At 41.7% G+C, this 16,637-nt stretch overlaps 1 pseudogene; it reads left to right on the top strand.

Annotated features, from left to right (window-relative positions):
• Positions 1-16,637, top strand: part of LOC129528454 (histone-lysine N-methyltransferase 2C-like) — a 54,472-nt pseudogene that overhangs the window by 33,857 nt on the left and 3,978 nt on the right.

The raw sequence follows: 16,637 nt of genomic DNA, 5'->3' as shown, positions 1-16,637 counted from the left end.
GCTACTAGGGAGGCTGAGGCAGGAGAATCGCTTGAACCGGGGAGGCAGACGTCGCAGTGAGCCAAGATTGCGCCATTGCACTCCAGCCTGGGCAACAAGAGTGAAAAACTGTCTCAAAAAAAAAAAAAAAAAGAATCCAGGGAGGCCAGGAGCAGTGGCTCACACCTGTAATCAATCTCAGCACTTTGGGAGGCGGGCAGATCACTTGAGGTCAGGAGTTGGAGACCAAAATGGTGAAACCCCATCTCTACTAAAAATTCAAATATCAGCCAGGTGTGCTGGTGCACGCCTGTAATCCCAGCTACTCAGGAGGCTCAGGCAGGAGAATCACTTGAACCCCAGAGGTTGCAGTGAGCTGAGATCACGCCACTGCACTCCAGCCTGGGCGACAGAGTGAGACATTGTCTCAAACAAACAAACAAACAAACAAACAAAAACCCAAGGAGCACAGAACAGCTACATATTGGAACAGCTAAATATTGGAGCACCTACTGTGTGTTGACCGTTCCACAGCATGGAGGAAACTGGTCTTCCCTTGGAAGAACCTCCCCACTATTCAGGTGGTAAGAGAAATAACGTACCTAGGGCTAGGCATAATGCAGACAGTGTTATAAAGGAGGCATTGAACAAAGGAGAGAGTAACTGAAGGAGGTGGCATTTTGAGTGACCTTGGGGCCGATTAGGGTGGTTACAGGTTGATGCTTATATATATGGCATATACGTTGGGGGATTGGGTGGCGGGGAGGGGTGCAGGCATTCAGAATAGAGCAAAGAGAGGAGTAAGTATAGAATGGTGTATCAAATGTTTATCCAAAAGCAGGATATGGAACTAGTAAACATTTTATTCACAGTGTGTATTTTTTTTTGAGAGGGAGTCTCGCTCTGCTGCCCAGTGGCATGATCTCGGCTCACTGCAACCTCTGCCTGCTGGGTTCAAGTGATTCTCCTGCCTCAGCCTCCCAAGTGGCTGGGATTACAGGTGCACGCCACTACGCGCGGCTAATTTTTGTATTTTTAGTAGAGACGGGGTTTCGCCATGTTGGCCAGGCTGGTCTCAAACGCCTGACCTCAGGTGATCAGACCACCTCTGCCTCCCAAAGTACTGAGATTACAGGCATGAGCCACTGCACCTGGCCTGTTGTCTATATTCTATTTTTTTTTTTTTTTCTGAGATGGAATCTTGCTCTGTCACCCAGGCTAGAGTGCAGTGGCACGATCTTGGCTCACTGCAACCTCTGCCTCCAGGGTTCAAGCGATTCTCCTGCCTCAGTCTCCTCAGTAGCTGGGATTACAGGCGCCTGCCACAGCGCCCAGCTGATTTTGTTGTATTTTTAGAGGGGACGGGGTTTCACCATGTTGGCCAGGCTGGTCTTGAACTCCTGATCTCGTGATCCACCGCGCCCAACCTGCTGTCTATACTCTAAAATTTGGATAATTTGGATATGGTATAGTTTATGTGGCAATTTTCTTTTGGAGAACATGTAGGTTGTTTCTAGCTTTTCGCTATTGGAAACAGTGCTGCATCCTTGTGTATGCTTTCTGCATGAGTGATATTTCTCTAGGATACATACTGTAATTATATGCTTGTCTTTTTTTTGTGTTTTAATTTATTTAATGTCTGTGCTTCCTGTTAAAATACAAGCTCCATGAGGGGAGGAATCCAATTTGTTTTGTGCCGCACTCTTTAATTACTATCTAGCCAAGTGCTTGGGAGAAAGGAGAGGTCAATAAATATATACTGAGTGAATCAGGCTGAAAGATTGGCTGGGGCCATGGTGTGGTTTTGTATCCTAAGAGAGGGAGCCTGACTTATTTTGGAAAAGTAAAATATTTTTTTGGAGAATTTCACACAAAGCAGTAGCAGGATGGTTATTGGTGGAATTTAGGAAAACGTATTCTGGACTAGAAAGAAGGCAGGTACAGGAGGTGCGATTATGAGATTATTACACAGGCCAGAAGGAAACAAAGAAACATGGGTGGTGAGAATAGAAAGGAAAGGGTACATACATTTCAGAGAGATTAGAAGGATAGGATTTGTGAGATTTACTAAGTAGCTATAAGGGGTGAAGTAAAGAAAGCATAGAAGGAAAGTTGATTTCTAGCGTAGAACATTTTAATTTTACAAACATTTATTCTCTCTCCCAGCTCCATGGAAAAAGTACTCACTAATTGCTGTTGGTATATTAATTTGTATTACATTTTCTTCCCCACTTTCTCTTGTTTTTTTGAGACAGGGTCTGTGGCCCAGGCTGGAGTGCGGTGATGCCATCTTGGCTCACTGCAGCCTTGACCTCCTCGGGATCAAGAGATCCTTCCACCTCAGCCTCCTGAGTAGCTGGGACCATGGGTGCCAGCCACCATGCCCAGCTAATTTTTTTTTTTTTTTTTTGAGACGGAGTCTCACTCTGTCCCCCAGGCTGGAGTGCAGTGGCGTAATCTCGGCTCACTGCAGCCTCCGCTCCCTGATTCATGCCATTCTCCTGCCTCAACCTCCCAAGTAGCTAGGACTACAGGCATCTGCCACCACGCCCGGCTAATTTTTTTTTGTATTTTTAGTAGAGACAAGGTTTCACTGTGTTAGCCAGGATGGTCTGGAACTCCTGACCTCGTGATCCGCCCGCCTCGGCCTCCAAAGTGCTGGGATTACAGGCGTGAGCCACCGTGCCCAGCCCTATGCCTAGCTAATTTTTATATTTTTCTTAGAGACAGGGTTTCGCCGTATTGCCCAGGCTGGTCTTGAACTCTCGGGTTTAGGTGAGCGCCTTGGCCCCCGAAAGTGCTGGGATTATAAGCATGAGCCACTGTGCCTGGTTTCCCTTTCAAAAGAGATTTTGGGTGTTTCGTGTCACTGTATCCACGCCGCGTGCGGTCTCTTGTGCGTGGCTTCTTTTCCTGAGCACGCACAGCTGCCTTCTAACCCGCGAGCAATGGCTTTAAGGTTTTTGTTTGTAATTCGGGGGTGACCCAGGGGTTCGGGCCGCGGGCCCCTCCCCTCGCCCAGGCACACCTTGCAGAGGAGGGGGCGGTGGGGACAGGACCCGGGTCTGTGCCTGCGCACACCCTTGCGGGCCAACCCCAACCCCCCCGCCGGGTACCTGTCACGGCTACTGCCGCGGCGCGCGCCCGCCAGGTTAAGCCGGATGGCGGGAGGAGGGGTGCGGGACACGGGGTGCGGGGAGGGTGGCACGGCGCGCGCGTGCGCAGGAGTTGCCGAGCAAGAACTGGTAGTGCGCGCGCTCGCCGCTCGCTCGCGTCCCGGAGGCGGAGTCTGCGGCGGCGGGCGGAGCGGGGGCGCGCCTATGCTAGTCACGTGGGCGCTGGGGCGGGGCCGGGGCGGGGCCGGGCGGCCGTTCAAGGGAGGGGGCGGGGCCGGCGCGGCCGTTCAAGGCAGGGGGCGGGGCGTCTCCGAGCGGCGGGGCCAAGGGAGGGCGCAACAGCTGCTACCTCAACACTTTCTGACCCAACGGTCACCCAGCGCCGGACTCGCTGCGCCCCGGCGGCTGTAGGGACCCCTGGCGCCTACACTTAGCTCCGCGCCCGAGGTGAGCCCAGGCCCTAAATCCTCCGGGCGGGGGTAGGGGTGAGGGACGCTCCTTTATTGTTAGGGCGGGGGTCTTGGAGGCGCGAAGGCACTAGGCGCCTCGGCGGATGACTGCACCCCTCGCCCGCTGCTCCCCGTGTCTTTTTGGGGGCCGGGTGCGGGCGCGGAATCCGGGAGGTGTCCGCACAAAAGGCCGAGAAAAACTCCGCGACGCCTACCTCCCTCCCTCCGCCCTCCCCGCCACCTCCTCTCCGCGCCCGCTCCTCCTCATTCAAACCCGGCCCGCCTGTGTGGTGTCAGCTCAGTCCTGGCCGCCGCCGCATGAGGAAATGGCCGAGGAGCCGGAGCCGCAGGTAAAGGGGGCGCGCCCCCCGCCCGCGCCAGCCGGGGCGCCCGCCCGGTCCTGCGGAGGCTCCCGCGCTGCCCCTGAGGCGCCCGGCTCTCGTTGTCTTGTCCCCTCCCCAGGCTGACCTCAGTTCCCCGTGTCAGCTTTCTAGCCGCTCCTCTAGGGCGCGGCCTCCCCAGCCGGCTCCTTCGCTTCCGCCCACGGGAAGGTGCGGGCGATCCCGGGCTGCATCCGCTCTTGGCCGTCACACTCACACTGCACGATTTAGAAGGGCTTGGGGTGCGGGGTTCCCTGAATCTCCGCTGGGAGCGGGGGTCCGGGGGTCTGCGGTGGTGGGCGGTGGGGGTCTGTTCCGAAAAGTTGGGTCGCCCCGCGGGGCGGGTCTCCCAATTTGCCCAGTCGGCCCTTGGGGCGCGGGCGGAGGGGGGCCGTCGGCGTAGGGTCCCCAGCGATACCCCGGGAAGGGCCGGGGCAAGTTCGAAATGGTCAAAACAATGCGTCTGGACTGGCAGCATTGCTTCTTATTGTAGTTTTAATCTGCATTTCTCTAATAGCTAGTGATGATGACCAGTTTTTCATTTGCTTATTTGCCAGTTGCAAATCTCTATTAGTGAAGTATCTGTTCACATATTTTGCCCATTTTTTAAAAGTTGGGTTGTTTTCTTATAATTGAAGTTTATTTTTTCTTATACTCAAAATTTTAATTCACACATAATAAATTGTACATATTTATGAGGTACAATGTGATGTTTCAGTACATTTTACATTGCATAATGATCAAATCATGGTAATTAGCATATCCATTGCCTTAAACATTTACCATGTCTTTGATGTAAGAATATTCAAAATCCTCTCTTCTAGCGAGAATATGAGTGTATTTTAAATGTACATCTATTTGTTTTCTCACAATCCTATAAAATGATAGCTTGAGTCAATGAGTTATCCCCCCAAGTCCTATCAACCTTGTTTATTTTAGTGAAATTTAATATTGTCTAGAAAACACTAAGCAAACATAGTTATTCAGAGAGCATAACTGAGCCCTCTGGTTATTCTCTGTAACCCACAAAGGAAGCTGAACACTTGATGTAAACTTCTTTATCAGAGTAAATAATAAGAATCCTCTCCATTACATACAAAAGAAAAAATAACTGGAGAGATAGTCTCTGCTCTGAGGTTATTATCCTGTGGTCTTTGGTTTCGGTACATTCTCCCCCACCCCATGCCCTTCTCCCTCATCTTTAATGAGTATCTGTATGTATGGCAGAACAGTATTTTTTTTATTATACTTTAAGTTTTAGGGTACATGTGCACAATGTGCAGATTAGTTACATATGTATACATGTGACATGCTGGTGTGCTGCACCCACTAACTCCTCATCTAGCATTAGGTATATCTCCCAATGCTATCCCTCCCCCCTCCCCCCACCCCACAACAGTCCCCAGAGTGTGATGTTCCCCTTCCTGGGTCCATGTGTTCTCATTGTTCAGTTCTCACCTATGAGTGAGAATATGCAGTGTTTGGTTTTTCGTTCTTGCGATAGTTTACTGAGAATGATTTCCAATTTCATCCATGTCCCTACAAAGGACATGAACTCATCATTTTTTATGGCTGCATAGTATTCCATGGTGTATATGTGCCACATTTTCTTAATCCAGTCTATCATTGTTGGACATTTGGGTTGGTTCCAAGTCTTTGCTATTGTGAATAGTGCCGCAGTAAACATACGTGTGCATGTGTCTGTATAGCAGCATGATTTATAGTCCTTTGGGTATATACCCAGTAATGGGATGGCTGGGTCAAATGGTATTTCTAGTTCTAGATCTCTGAGGAATCGCCACACTGACTTCCACCATGGTTGAACTAGTTTACAGTCCCACCAACAGTGTAAAAGTGTTCCTATTTCTCCACATCCTCTCCAGCACCTGTTGTTTCCTGACTTTTTAATGATTGCCATTCTCAAAGAACAGTATGTTTTTAAGTGTCTGCAGTCTTGGGCCAAGCTCGTTCTATTCCCCACTCTACAAGAATCACAAGAGCGCTAGGATTCTGTTTGGGGTTGCTGTGGACACAGAGTTCTTATTACAGAACTGACTTATTCTCAATAGGAGGTAAAGACCTAGAGGTGAGGTCTCTGAGCAAGGGAGTCCCATCCCATCCTCTGCCCTCTCTGTTGGCTGTTGTCCTCTCATCTTCATCAGGAGAATTAAAATCATGTAAAGTTTTGGCGGGGGGACTAGATGGTGGTCTCTGCGGCCCATAGACAGGAAAGTTTGCTTATACCCAGCGGGGGGGACCACTAATTGACATTCCTTTCCCCTCCCAGGGACCTTACAGAGTCCCCTTACCCTCACGGTACTGGGGGACAACCCGTGGGTGTAAGGCCAAATAGCAATAACCTTGTTACTTGCCAGGAATTGGGTCAAGATTTGATTTAACAAGCTTGGTTTTGGGAACTAAAAAATGAAAAAAGGAAAAGCCATAATCTTGAAAGGCAACAAGAGAGAAAACTGCTAACAGGATCTTGATTAAATTTCTCCCTCTTAGAGAATGTTGGACCGACGACACAAGACCTCAGACTTGTGTTATTCTAGCAGCTGAACACACCCCAGGCTCTTCTGACCGGCAGTGGCTCTGGAAGCAGTCTGGTCTATAGGTAAGCATGTCCAGGGCTTACAGGGAGAAGCTCCCAGAAATCCAGCTCTGCCTTGGGTTGCCCCGGTTCACGTCCAAAGATGTGCTTGGGCCACATCTCTGGAGCACAAGGTGGTAGACTGAGAGCTTTGATATTTCTACTCCTACGGCAGATGAGCTGGTATAACTCCAAAGGTATGGAATTTGCTGTTGTCTGTGACCCAGCAAATAAAAATAGAAAAATAATTCGATAGAAAAATAATAGAAATAGAAAAAATTTAAAAAACAAACCAAGCCTCATTCTATGACATTTTAGGCAGTGTGATAATATGCATATACTGGTCACTTTAATCTTTCCTACAGGGGCAGCTGGTTGCCCTAATGTTGGATGCTCTGTTCAAGGATGGTGAGCTAGTGTTCAGCTCAGGAAGCCACTCCACAGAGATGGCCACCAAAAGGGCTTCAGTGGTCCCATCTCAATTAACACCTGAAACACTGTTAATAATTACAGTAAAGGTCACAAATGGGTTTTTATTAGTGAAATTCATGGCTTACAAAGCAGCATGATGGATGTTACAATTATATGACATTTTAAGATCTGTTAATCAACTAACGTGTTTTGGAGACAGCCCATCCTTGCATAAACAGGATAAAGGTGTATGAGGGTGGCCTGTAGTGTATATTTAGAGACGATACCCAAGGCTTGATCCTCATATGGTCCTATCTCCAGGAAGGTTTAGGAAGATTTTGGCCTCTGAAACATTAGGAATCTGTTGAGAATGAAGCTTTCATGCTTGGAGCACCTAAAGTGCGGAAAGCTTACAGAAGCTTGTGTACTGTGTCTGCTTGCTACTGAATGTTTTGTTAAATGAATATCTGTATGTGTGGCAGATTTGGTCGGAGACCTACTTTTCATTATAACCTGGTAGCATGATTATAAAGGTGTAGCTAACCTTCAGCTAACTCAAACTTCTGTGGTTGCTCCTATCTACCAAAAAGCATTTAAGAATTCTGCATGACCACTTCAGTTTAGGACAGTTTGCAATTCTCACCTTCCTTAGAGGGCAATTTAGCTAGTTCCTTATTCATGTCCCATGAGGGAAGTCATTCTGTGCCCCAAAGCAGCTTATCAAAGTATTATTTCAGACTTCATGCAGTACTCTCCCTGAAAGGAATTCAGGTAACATCTATGGATGTCTCATGCCCTTTTTGGAGATTAGTTTCCCAAGGAACTTGCTTAGCAATCCTGGCTTGTCACCTGAATCTGGAGTAATTTGAGTGTCTTCCAGTTCTCTTGCTCAGTAGAGGATGTCTGAAAAATCCAGTAATCATTTAATAAGGCTGCTTATGTCAGAAACTCAAATTCTTACCTTTTTGGTGTTTTGAACATTTTCCCCTGTTATGATTTATTAGTGTATTCTGCATAGACAATCCAATTATTCTTCCTGCTGAAAAGTAGCGGATGCCTATAGATGCCTTTCTTTTTGTAAAAGGTATTGTTTTTCCTGAGACCTGGATGAATTTCCAGGAGCCATTCAAGGACATGAGAACACCCACTTAGAACTTGAAAGGTTCACCTCATGGCCCTCAGACCAGGCTAATGAGATGCGATAATTTGAACTCTGGCACTCCTTTCCTCACAGGCTGAAAGACTAGCACAATATTAGTGTCTATCTGTGCTTAAAGGCTGGAGCTATTGATCAGAGTCCAAAATTAGTTTGTGTAGGGGAACTTTTCTTAAAGACATAAAAAGATACCATTTAATATATTGTTTCCAAAATGTGTTTCTCACACATTTCCACTGTGAGAAAGAGGTTCTGTGGTCAAATAGGTTAAGAAACCTCAGCACACTCTTAGAGAATCCCAGTTGTTATCAGCAGCAAAAAAATGTATGTGATCAGTTTCTTAAACTTATTTAAATGTTTGAAAAGTTAGAAAATTGTGGCAAAGAGCATTAATTCTTGAGTCTTGGGAGTGTATTACCTTGATGAGAATGTTTGTGTATTTGAAACTAAAAATGTGTATCAGTTTATATTGCCACATACTGATTTTTATGGCATAATATATGGTGTAGAGAGCAGGTTGTCTAAAAACCAATATTGGCAAAATGCTGAATATTCAGCATGGTTTTATGAAGTTGACAGATGTGGAGTGTATTTTGCATGTGTCTTAACTTACAGATGAGGAAATGAAGTAGCAGAGAGATTAAATTAGCCAAGCCAGGGGTTTCGGTGCTAGGAAGTCTTGATATTGTAAAACATAGCCATATAACTTTAAGAAAATGAATCCAGACAAAAAGAAAACAAAATCATTGTAAACACATAGTCCACTTTAAGTTCACAAAATGTTTTAAACATAATTAAGGCTATGCTTGACTTATCTACTTGTTTATTTCCTACCAAGGATGACCGGGAACTAGCCATTGATATAGAAACATTCATTATTCTTACGTTTTCTTTCTTTTTTCTGTGTCCTCTCTCTCTCTCTCACACACACACACACAGTCTCAGAAGTACTAGTGCTGTATCCTGAAATTGTTTCTTTAGTTCTTGTCAAAATTCCTCCGATTTCATTTTTTGTGTCCTGAAATACTGTTGACATTAACATCCTCATTGCCTTCCAAAATATCTGACTTTATTTTTTGTATGTGCTTTTTACTCTTTGGTAGAGTTATGGATTCACTACCAGATTCTACTGTATGCTCTGACAACTATGACCACAATGGGTGAGTTGACTGATCTAAGTGGTGAAAAACACTGGGAGCATCAATGGCAATAACAGCTTTCTATCAGAGACTTTAAGCATCTTTGGTAACATTGTTTTTGAACCAGAGTGGAAAAAATAAGATCAGGTCAGAAGAGGGATGCTTGGTACTCAAAGATTGTTTGTGACTCTAAGTAATTAGCAAACAAAACCTTAGGAAACTATCAGAATGCCTGTGTATGAGACTCTCTCAAGAGTGATGCAAGAGAGTAGAGAATCCTACTTGGAGAAAGAAGGTGGTAGCGTTGGACAGGCAGCAGAGGAGCCCTCAGCATAAAGAAAGGAGCTAAGAGACCCTGTATCTGTCCCTCACCCTTCAGAGCTGGTGCCCCAAACTCAAAGCCATCATCACATTGGATGGAGCCCCTGCCTCAGGTTTAGTCACTTGATCCTATTTGAGGAGAAGCAAAGATATCTGTGACTCATGAAGAGCATGAAGGTGGTGGAGGAACTTGATAATTAGGAAATCAAAATGGGCAAGAATAATGTGTGACTACAAATGGGACATAAATTTGAAGGAAATTTAAGTTAAATTTGCTGCCACACATGATGATCAGGTTCAGTAATAAAGAATTGTATTTAAATCTTGATTCATTAAACTTTTTTGAGAGTCCTAAACAATTTTTATTACCAACACATAGAGACTTGTTTCTAGAGAAAAATCAAGTACCAGGTGCCAAATAACAGATTTACATGAGAATTTTTAGGGACAACACATTGTAATTTGTAGCGCAATCATAGCCAATTTGAACCAAAAAAAAAAAAGTCGTGTATGCATTTATGTTGTTTCTTACTATTTACCTTTCAATCCTTTGAACTGACTCCAATGAATTGACATCAGAAATCTGTGCTGGAGTCAACAATGAAAGGTGATGTCATAATATATATTGGAGATGGGAGGAATTCAGGTTTGTGAAATTCAGTCTCAGAATTATTCATGGGAAAATAGTTTTCTGGACACTGATTCTAAAATTCTTTCTAAAAAGTTGGGTCTTAAGTAAGCTAAGTCATATTTATCATATCTTTTAGATTCAAGGAATTTTGTTGTTCAAATAAATTGGTCATATCACCGCTCCATGTGGCAAATCTCTAATAGATTTTTGCATTTGATGTTTGAAGTAAAATGCAGCAACCTTACATAGAGCTTTATAATAAGCTTCATGTGTTCAAATATAATTGGTACTTTTATAACCGATGCTGTTTGTTATACTCAGAAAGTTATTTCTTATCGTAAGATTACCAATATTGTCACCAAAATATTCTTTTATATTTTGAATTAATTTTCCACATTTAAATGAAACAAGCACTGCTGCTGTTGTTACTATTCCCTTTTAACGTCTCCCCAAATTAGTGTTTTATTCTGTACACTTTATGAGATGGCAGCTTAACATTACCCTTAATATGGCCCAAGGATTCTACAAAAGGAAATGCTGGTGTGTTTGTCAAAAGTGTTTTCTGGCCGGGCATGGTGGCTCAAGCCTGTAATCCCAGCACTTTGGGAGGCTGAGGCAGGTGGACCACGAGGTCAGGAGTTCAAGACCAGCCTGGCCAATATGGTAGAACCGCGTCTCTACTAAAAATACAAAAATTAGCTGGGCATGGTGGTGCATGCCTGTAGTCCCAGCTACTCAGGAGGCTGAGGCAGAAGGATCACTTGAATCCGGGAAGCAGAGGTTGCAGTGAGCTGAGACAGCACCGCTGAACTGCAGCCTCGATGACAGAGCAAAACTCTGTCTCAAAAAAAACAAAGTGTTTCCTGTGCAGATTATCTATTCACCACTTGCAGATTTGAAGTTTACTAAGCATGTGTGATATCTGAAAGTTCATTTGAAGAATAAGTTTCAATGCCAAAAATGTTTAAAAGTGGGATATAGGAAGATGATGCAAAGATCGAATATCCAAACATTTCCATTTTCACCAGGAGGACTTAATAGAATGTCTAACAGCTACTTTTAGATATTTTTGAAATGTGAGAGGGGTGAGTTAACACAAAGTAGACTGTGAGATTAAAATGTCTGTTCACTCTAAAATCTCAGCATTCACTTTCTTATTGTCAAGTTATTCATCAGACTCTTTTCAGAGACAACCTAAATGCAAGCTCTTAGAATATTACAACATCTTTTATATGAGATGACAGGAAATAATTTCATGGCCTTTTAAAGGATAGATGAGGGATTTGAATACCACTTTCAGATTAAGTAACTCCTCTATTGAATATTACACTGTTTTATGGTTCATATCTCTATTGTGGTTGAGAGGTATTGCCAGATTTATTCTCTGACAAGTAAATATTATTCAGTTTATAATTAATATCCACGTTGGGGGGAGATACTTTAGTCTATGTTAAAACTATCTTCAATGTTCAGTATCCTGTTCCACATAAAACTTTCATGCCCTAGTTTTAGCATTCATTGATTTTTATGTGAATCAGTTGTAACTGTGATCATTACAAAATGGTGATTTCTTTTTTAAAAAAGTAGTTTTTCTGTGTTTAATAAGTATCATTCTATTATAAGGAGAGCTATTCCTACCCCTATTTGTTCGCTATTACTATGAACTTATAAATTCTTACATTATTTCAATGAATTACAATCCTTTCTGTCATTATTTATTTTGATCTTTAAATGGTCCCATATTTGGCCAGTGGGACTCCCTAAAAGCTAGCCCCTGTGTCCTTTTGACTTGACATGTTCCCATCACTTTTTGAGCATTTCCCCAGCCCTGGAATCAGCCATTTACCCAAAGAACCTCATGCCCTTTAGAAACCAATCAATATTTTGCATTTGGTATGCTGATTGCCATTGGCTCATTGCTACTTGTAGGCCTTTTTAATATATAGATGAGAGTACAGTTATACATATTGACATATACAGATATATGCACATATGCAACAATTTTAATGTTTAATACACAGTATATACATTTATATGTGTTCTGTAAACTACGTATTATTGTTTTGCCTATATGTTTTTAAATTTACTTAAATGGTATTAAGTTGTATCTCATTTTGTTAGTTTTCTGCTTAGTAACATAAGATTATTCTTCTTGTGCATACCTTTTGTTGTTGCTTTTAACTGGTATGAAAAATTGCACAGCATGCATGCATCCCCTAGTGAGGAACACATATATTGCTTCCTACCATTTGCCTTCACAAAGAGTGCCGCTAAATGATTATCCTTATGCCAGACCCCTATAGACCTGTTTGAGTATTTCTGTAGGAATATGAAACAGGACTTGATGGGCCATGGGATTGCATATTTTGAATTTTACTGAATACTGCCTATTGCTCTCACAATGGTTATACCAGTCTGCATCTCATGAACAGTGCATGATGGTTCCTACACATACACATTCACAACAACACTTGACATTATCAAACTTTCTAATTTATATAATCAATCTAATAGGTCATAACATATTGCATTATGTTTTACTTTGAATTTATGTGATAACTTATGAATTTGAGCATCATTTTATGTTCTTATAGCATTTGGGATTTCTTCTGTAATGGTCCATTCATGAACTTAGCCCGTTTTTCCACTAGTGTTCGTATCTTTGTCTTGTTAATTTACGTGTGCTGTTTTTGAATATTTTATATTTTAGAATAAGTTAATCAAATTTCTTTTAAAATTATGTTTAATTTTCAAAGTGATTATGTTACATTTGTAAACAATATAGCAATGATTCACTCTTTTTAGTAACATTAAAAACATGGTGCTATTGTTTGGAGGTTTGTACCCCCAAACTGCATGTTGAAATTTGATCCCCAATGTCGGAGGTGGGGCCTAATGGAAGGTGTTTGGAAGATGAATAGATTAATTCCCTCCCTTGGAGTGAGGGTGAGTGAGTACTCACTCTATTAGTTCTTGCAAGAGCTGGTGGTTTAAAAAGAGACCAGCGGCTTCCCGCACCTTGATTCCCATCTTGCCATTTGATCTCTGCACGTGTCAGTTCCCCTTCATCTTCCACCATAAATGGGAGCAGCCTCAGAAGCAGATGTTGGCATCAGGCTTCTTGTGCAGCACACAACTGTGAGCCAAATAAACCTCTTTTCTTTATAAATTACCCAGCCTCAGGTATCCCTTATTAAACAGACTCAGATGTATGGAATCCCATTCAAAAGTTTGGACTATCGCTTTATGTATTCAAATCATCCTTCATGTCAGTTTGAGACATTGAAGTTATGTTCTCTAATCCGTCATCTGCCTGTTAGCTTTGGCATTGTTGTTCTTCATTCTCTTCATGACAGAACTTTTTGCCTTATTATTTTACTTTTGAAGTTTGAAATTTTCCCACTTTCAGTCTACAAAGGTAATTTCTAATCCTCATAGTTTTAATTTACACATTTAATGCTTTAATCTACTTAGAGTCTGCCCTTCAATATGGTGTTAGGTAGGGATTTGGTTTCATTTTTCTCCCAATGGTAGGCTGATTTTCCAAATACCATCTATGAAACAATTCATCCTTTTTCCTTGTTTATGTAATCATCGTCAGTGACATATATCTACATAGGTTTATCTCTGAGCTCAATATTTTGCTCCATTGATACTTATGGCATCCCTACACCTTTTTTTATTAGCATGATTAGTTAAGTTATTAATGGAGCCTTTATATGTTGACATAGATTTTGTAGTAAGTATGTCAATATTCTAAAAAATTTTGAAAAATACCTATGTGGGCCCTGTGGTGTTTGGGAGAGGGAAGGGCTTTAAATACTAGGTTGATTTCTTTGTTACTTGAGTATTCTATTTCTATATAAATATATTTTCTTGCACTAATGTTAGTGTTTTATATTCGTCTAGGAATTTTTCCATTCCATCTAAGTTTTCACATTTGTTAGCATATAATTGAATAATCTTATTTTAAAAAAATTTAGTTGTGTTCTAGTTATGCTCCCTTCTTGTACATTTTATTTGGATATTCACTCTGTTTGTTCTTGATTATTATTGCCACAGGTCTATTGTAGTAATCTTTTCAAAGAGACACACTTTTGTTTTGTTAATCTTCTCCACGGTTTTTTCTTCTCCAGTTCAGTGACTTATGCTTACCTCCTTATGTTTTGCTTCCTTATTACTCCATAGACTTTGCCTTGTGCTCCTTTTCCAACCTCTCTACTTAAATGTGTACTCTTTGCTTTTAACCATCTTGACTTCTTATTAATGCTTATATATTGGTAAATTTTCTTCTAAATATTGCTTCATTGTATCCTACAAACTTTGTCATGTTATTATCAATCAGTTCTTAGTATTTAAAATATTTCATGATTTCCCTTTTAACATAAGAGGCATTCAGTAATGTGTAATTTAGTTTCAAATGTGGGTTTTTTTAAAAAAGCGAATCATATTACAATATATTCAGAGAACAGCAATATGATATTGATCCTGTGGACTTTATCCTGTGGAAGCTTTCTTTATGGTACAGAGAGCTATGATGTTGGTCTGTCCTTGTGCCCTCATAGGTCTTTTGCTGTTTCTAGAAGGTGATAGAATTTTCTCTTTGTCTCCATTAGATACTTAAAGCTGATATGTTTCTTCTTTCTTGAATTTTGGGAAATTTATCATCATAAATTTTCACATTTTATTTTGCATTTTTAGTTTTCATTTCTTCTTAGATTTTCATATTCTAGATGTTAGATAGCTGTTTTTATCCTCCATAACGTTCTTCTTTAGTATGTTCTCTTTATTCTTTTCTACTATTTTCTGGGTAAGTTTCTCAATCTAATCTTCTAACTCTAAATTAATTAGCTTTTCACATGTATCCAAACTACTATTTATCCCTCAACAAGTTATATTTTTTTGACAGTCATACTTTTACAGTTAAGGCTTTCTCTTTTATTTTTTCTTACGACTCCGATTCTCATTTCATGTTTCAACATCTTCCTTTGTGTCCTCTTATCCTTAAGAATATTTGTCATGCTTACTTTAAAATCTTGGTCAGTGTGTTCCAGTAGTTTTGCTACAGTCGGTATGCTGTTGTTCAGCTTGTTGTATTTCTTTTTCAGTAGTTGTATTCCTCAGATATCTAATCATGTTGGTTTGTGAACTCAGATTTTTTGTGGCTGTTGGCTACTCTGGTCATTTGTATTGGGGAAGGACTGAAGGACAATCTCAGTCTGCTGCTGTTCTTGCAACATAATTATTAATAGCACCCACTTTTTCCTTTCAAAAGTGTCCTGGTTTGGGCAGGAATTATATAGTCAGTCTCACTGAAATCTAGGACGTAAGCTGTGTCATTGTCAGTAAGTTTAAAATGAAGAGAAGTAATGTGCCCCAGGGTAGAGAGTCTCAGGAACCATGAAACACTGACCAGGCAACTCCTCTGGGTTGTGAAAAGGAAAAACTTTAGACAAGGTAAATTTAAGAGTTTAATAGTGCAAGAATGATTCTTGAGTTGGGAAGCTTTTAGAACGAGAACAAGTTCTGAGAACTGCAAGCTGGCAACGTGGCCAGACAGCATTATGGACAGAAAATGGAAGTGATGTCCAGAAACAGCTTTGTTGTTTACAACTGGTTACAGCTGGATGTTTTGTCTTATTTGAATCAGTCAGCCACCCGCAATTGACTGAAGCTCAGCTGCTGCAATTGACTGAGACACAGCTATCTGTTACAAGTGTATATTCTATTCATAATTATGCTGTTAGTTTACACACTAGGTTAGCTTGCAGTTTGTTGCATAAGGACTCAAGTACAGAGGCAACCACAGGGAAAATTTTGTTTAATTAAACAACTATATCACCTTGAAGCTCCTGAACAAAGCAGCATTGGAGGAGACAATCTCTCTGGTGTGTAACCTGGGCTTTGGAGATGGAGGCAGGTGGAGGAGTGAAGGCCCAAGGATGGCTCTTCAGCCCTTCCCTGTTTTCATCAGCCAGCCTAATGCTCTCCTAATTTTACTGTAACTACTCCTGGGTAGTTGCTGTTGTTGTCTATGGAGACAGGCAGGGATGGTCACTATTGTTTCCAAATGGCTAAATTGCATGTGTTTTGTTTTGTTTTGTGTTTTTAGAACAGCTAGTTTATTAGTTGTAGGGTTATTGTAGCTAATTTGAATAAAAATTAAGCCTACAAATTCACATGGTATTTGATTATGTACAATTTAGTTTAATTCTTTAGCCCTGACCCAAATGAAGTGATATCACTAACCCATGATGGAGTCCTCAGTGAAAGTGAAACGATATCACTAGCCTATAATGGAGCCATCAGTGAAAGGTGTTATGCGTGTGTACGTTCATAAAGATACACACAAATGTTAACTATAGAGTTTCTTGGACACTGTTTCTAAAGTACTGGTAGTTTCAGCTTCTGTATGTAACATCCTTTTCTTTTTTGGGTCTAGTTGGATACAAGATAAGTAGA

The sequence above is a fragment of the Gorilla gorilla genome, chromosome 17, assembly GCF_029281585.2.
Source record: "Gorilla gorilla gorilla isolate KB3781 chromosome 17, NHGRI_mGorGor1-v2.1_pri, whole genome shotgun sequence".
NCBI classification, from domain to species: Eukaryota; Metazoa; Chordata; class Mammalia; order Primates; family Hominidae; genus Gorilla; species Gorilla gorilla.
Note: the sequence above shows the minus strand (reverse complement) of the source record. Positions and strands in the feature narration are given on the sequence as shown.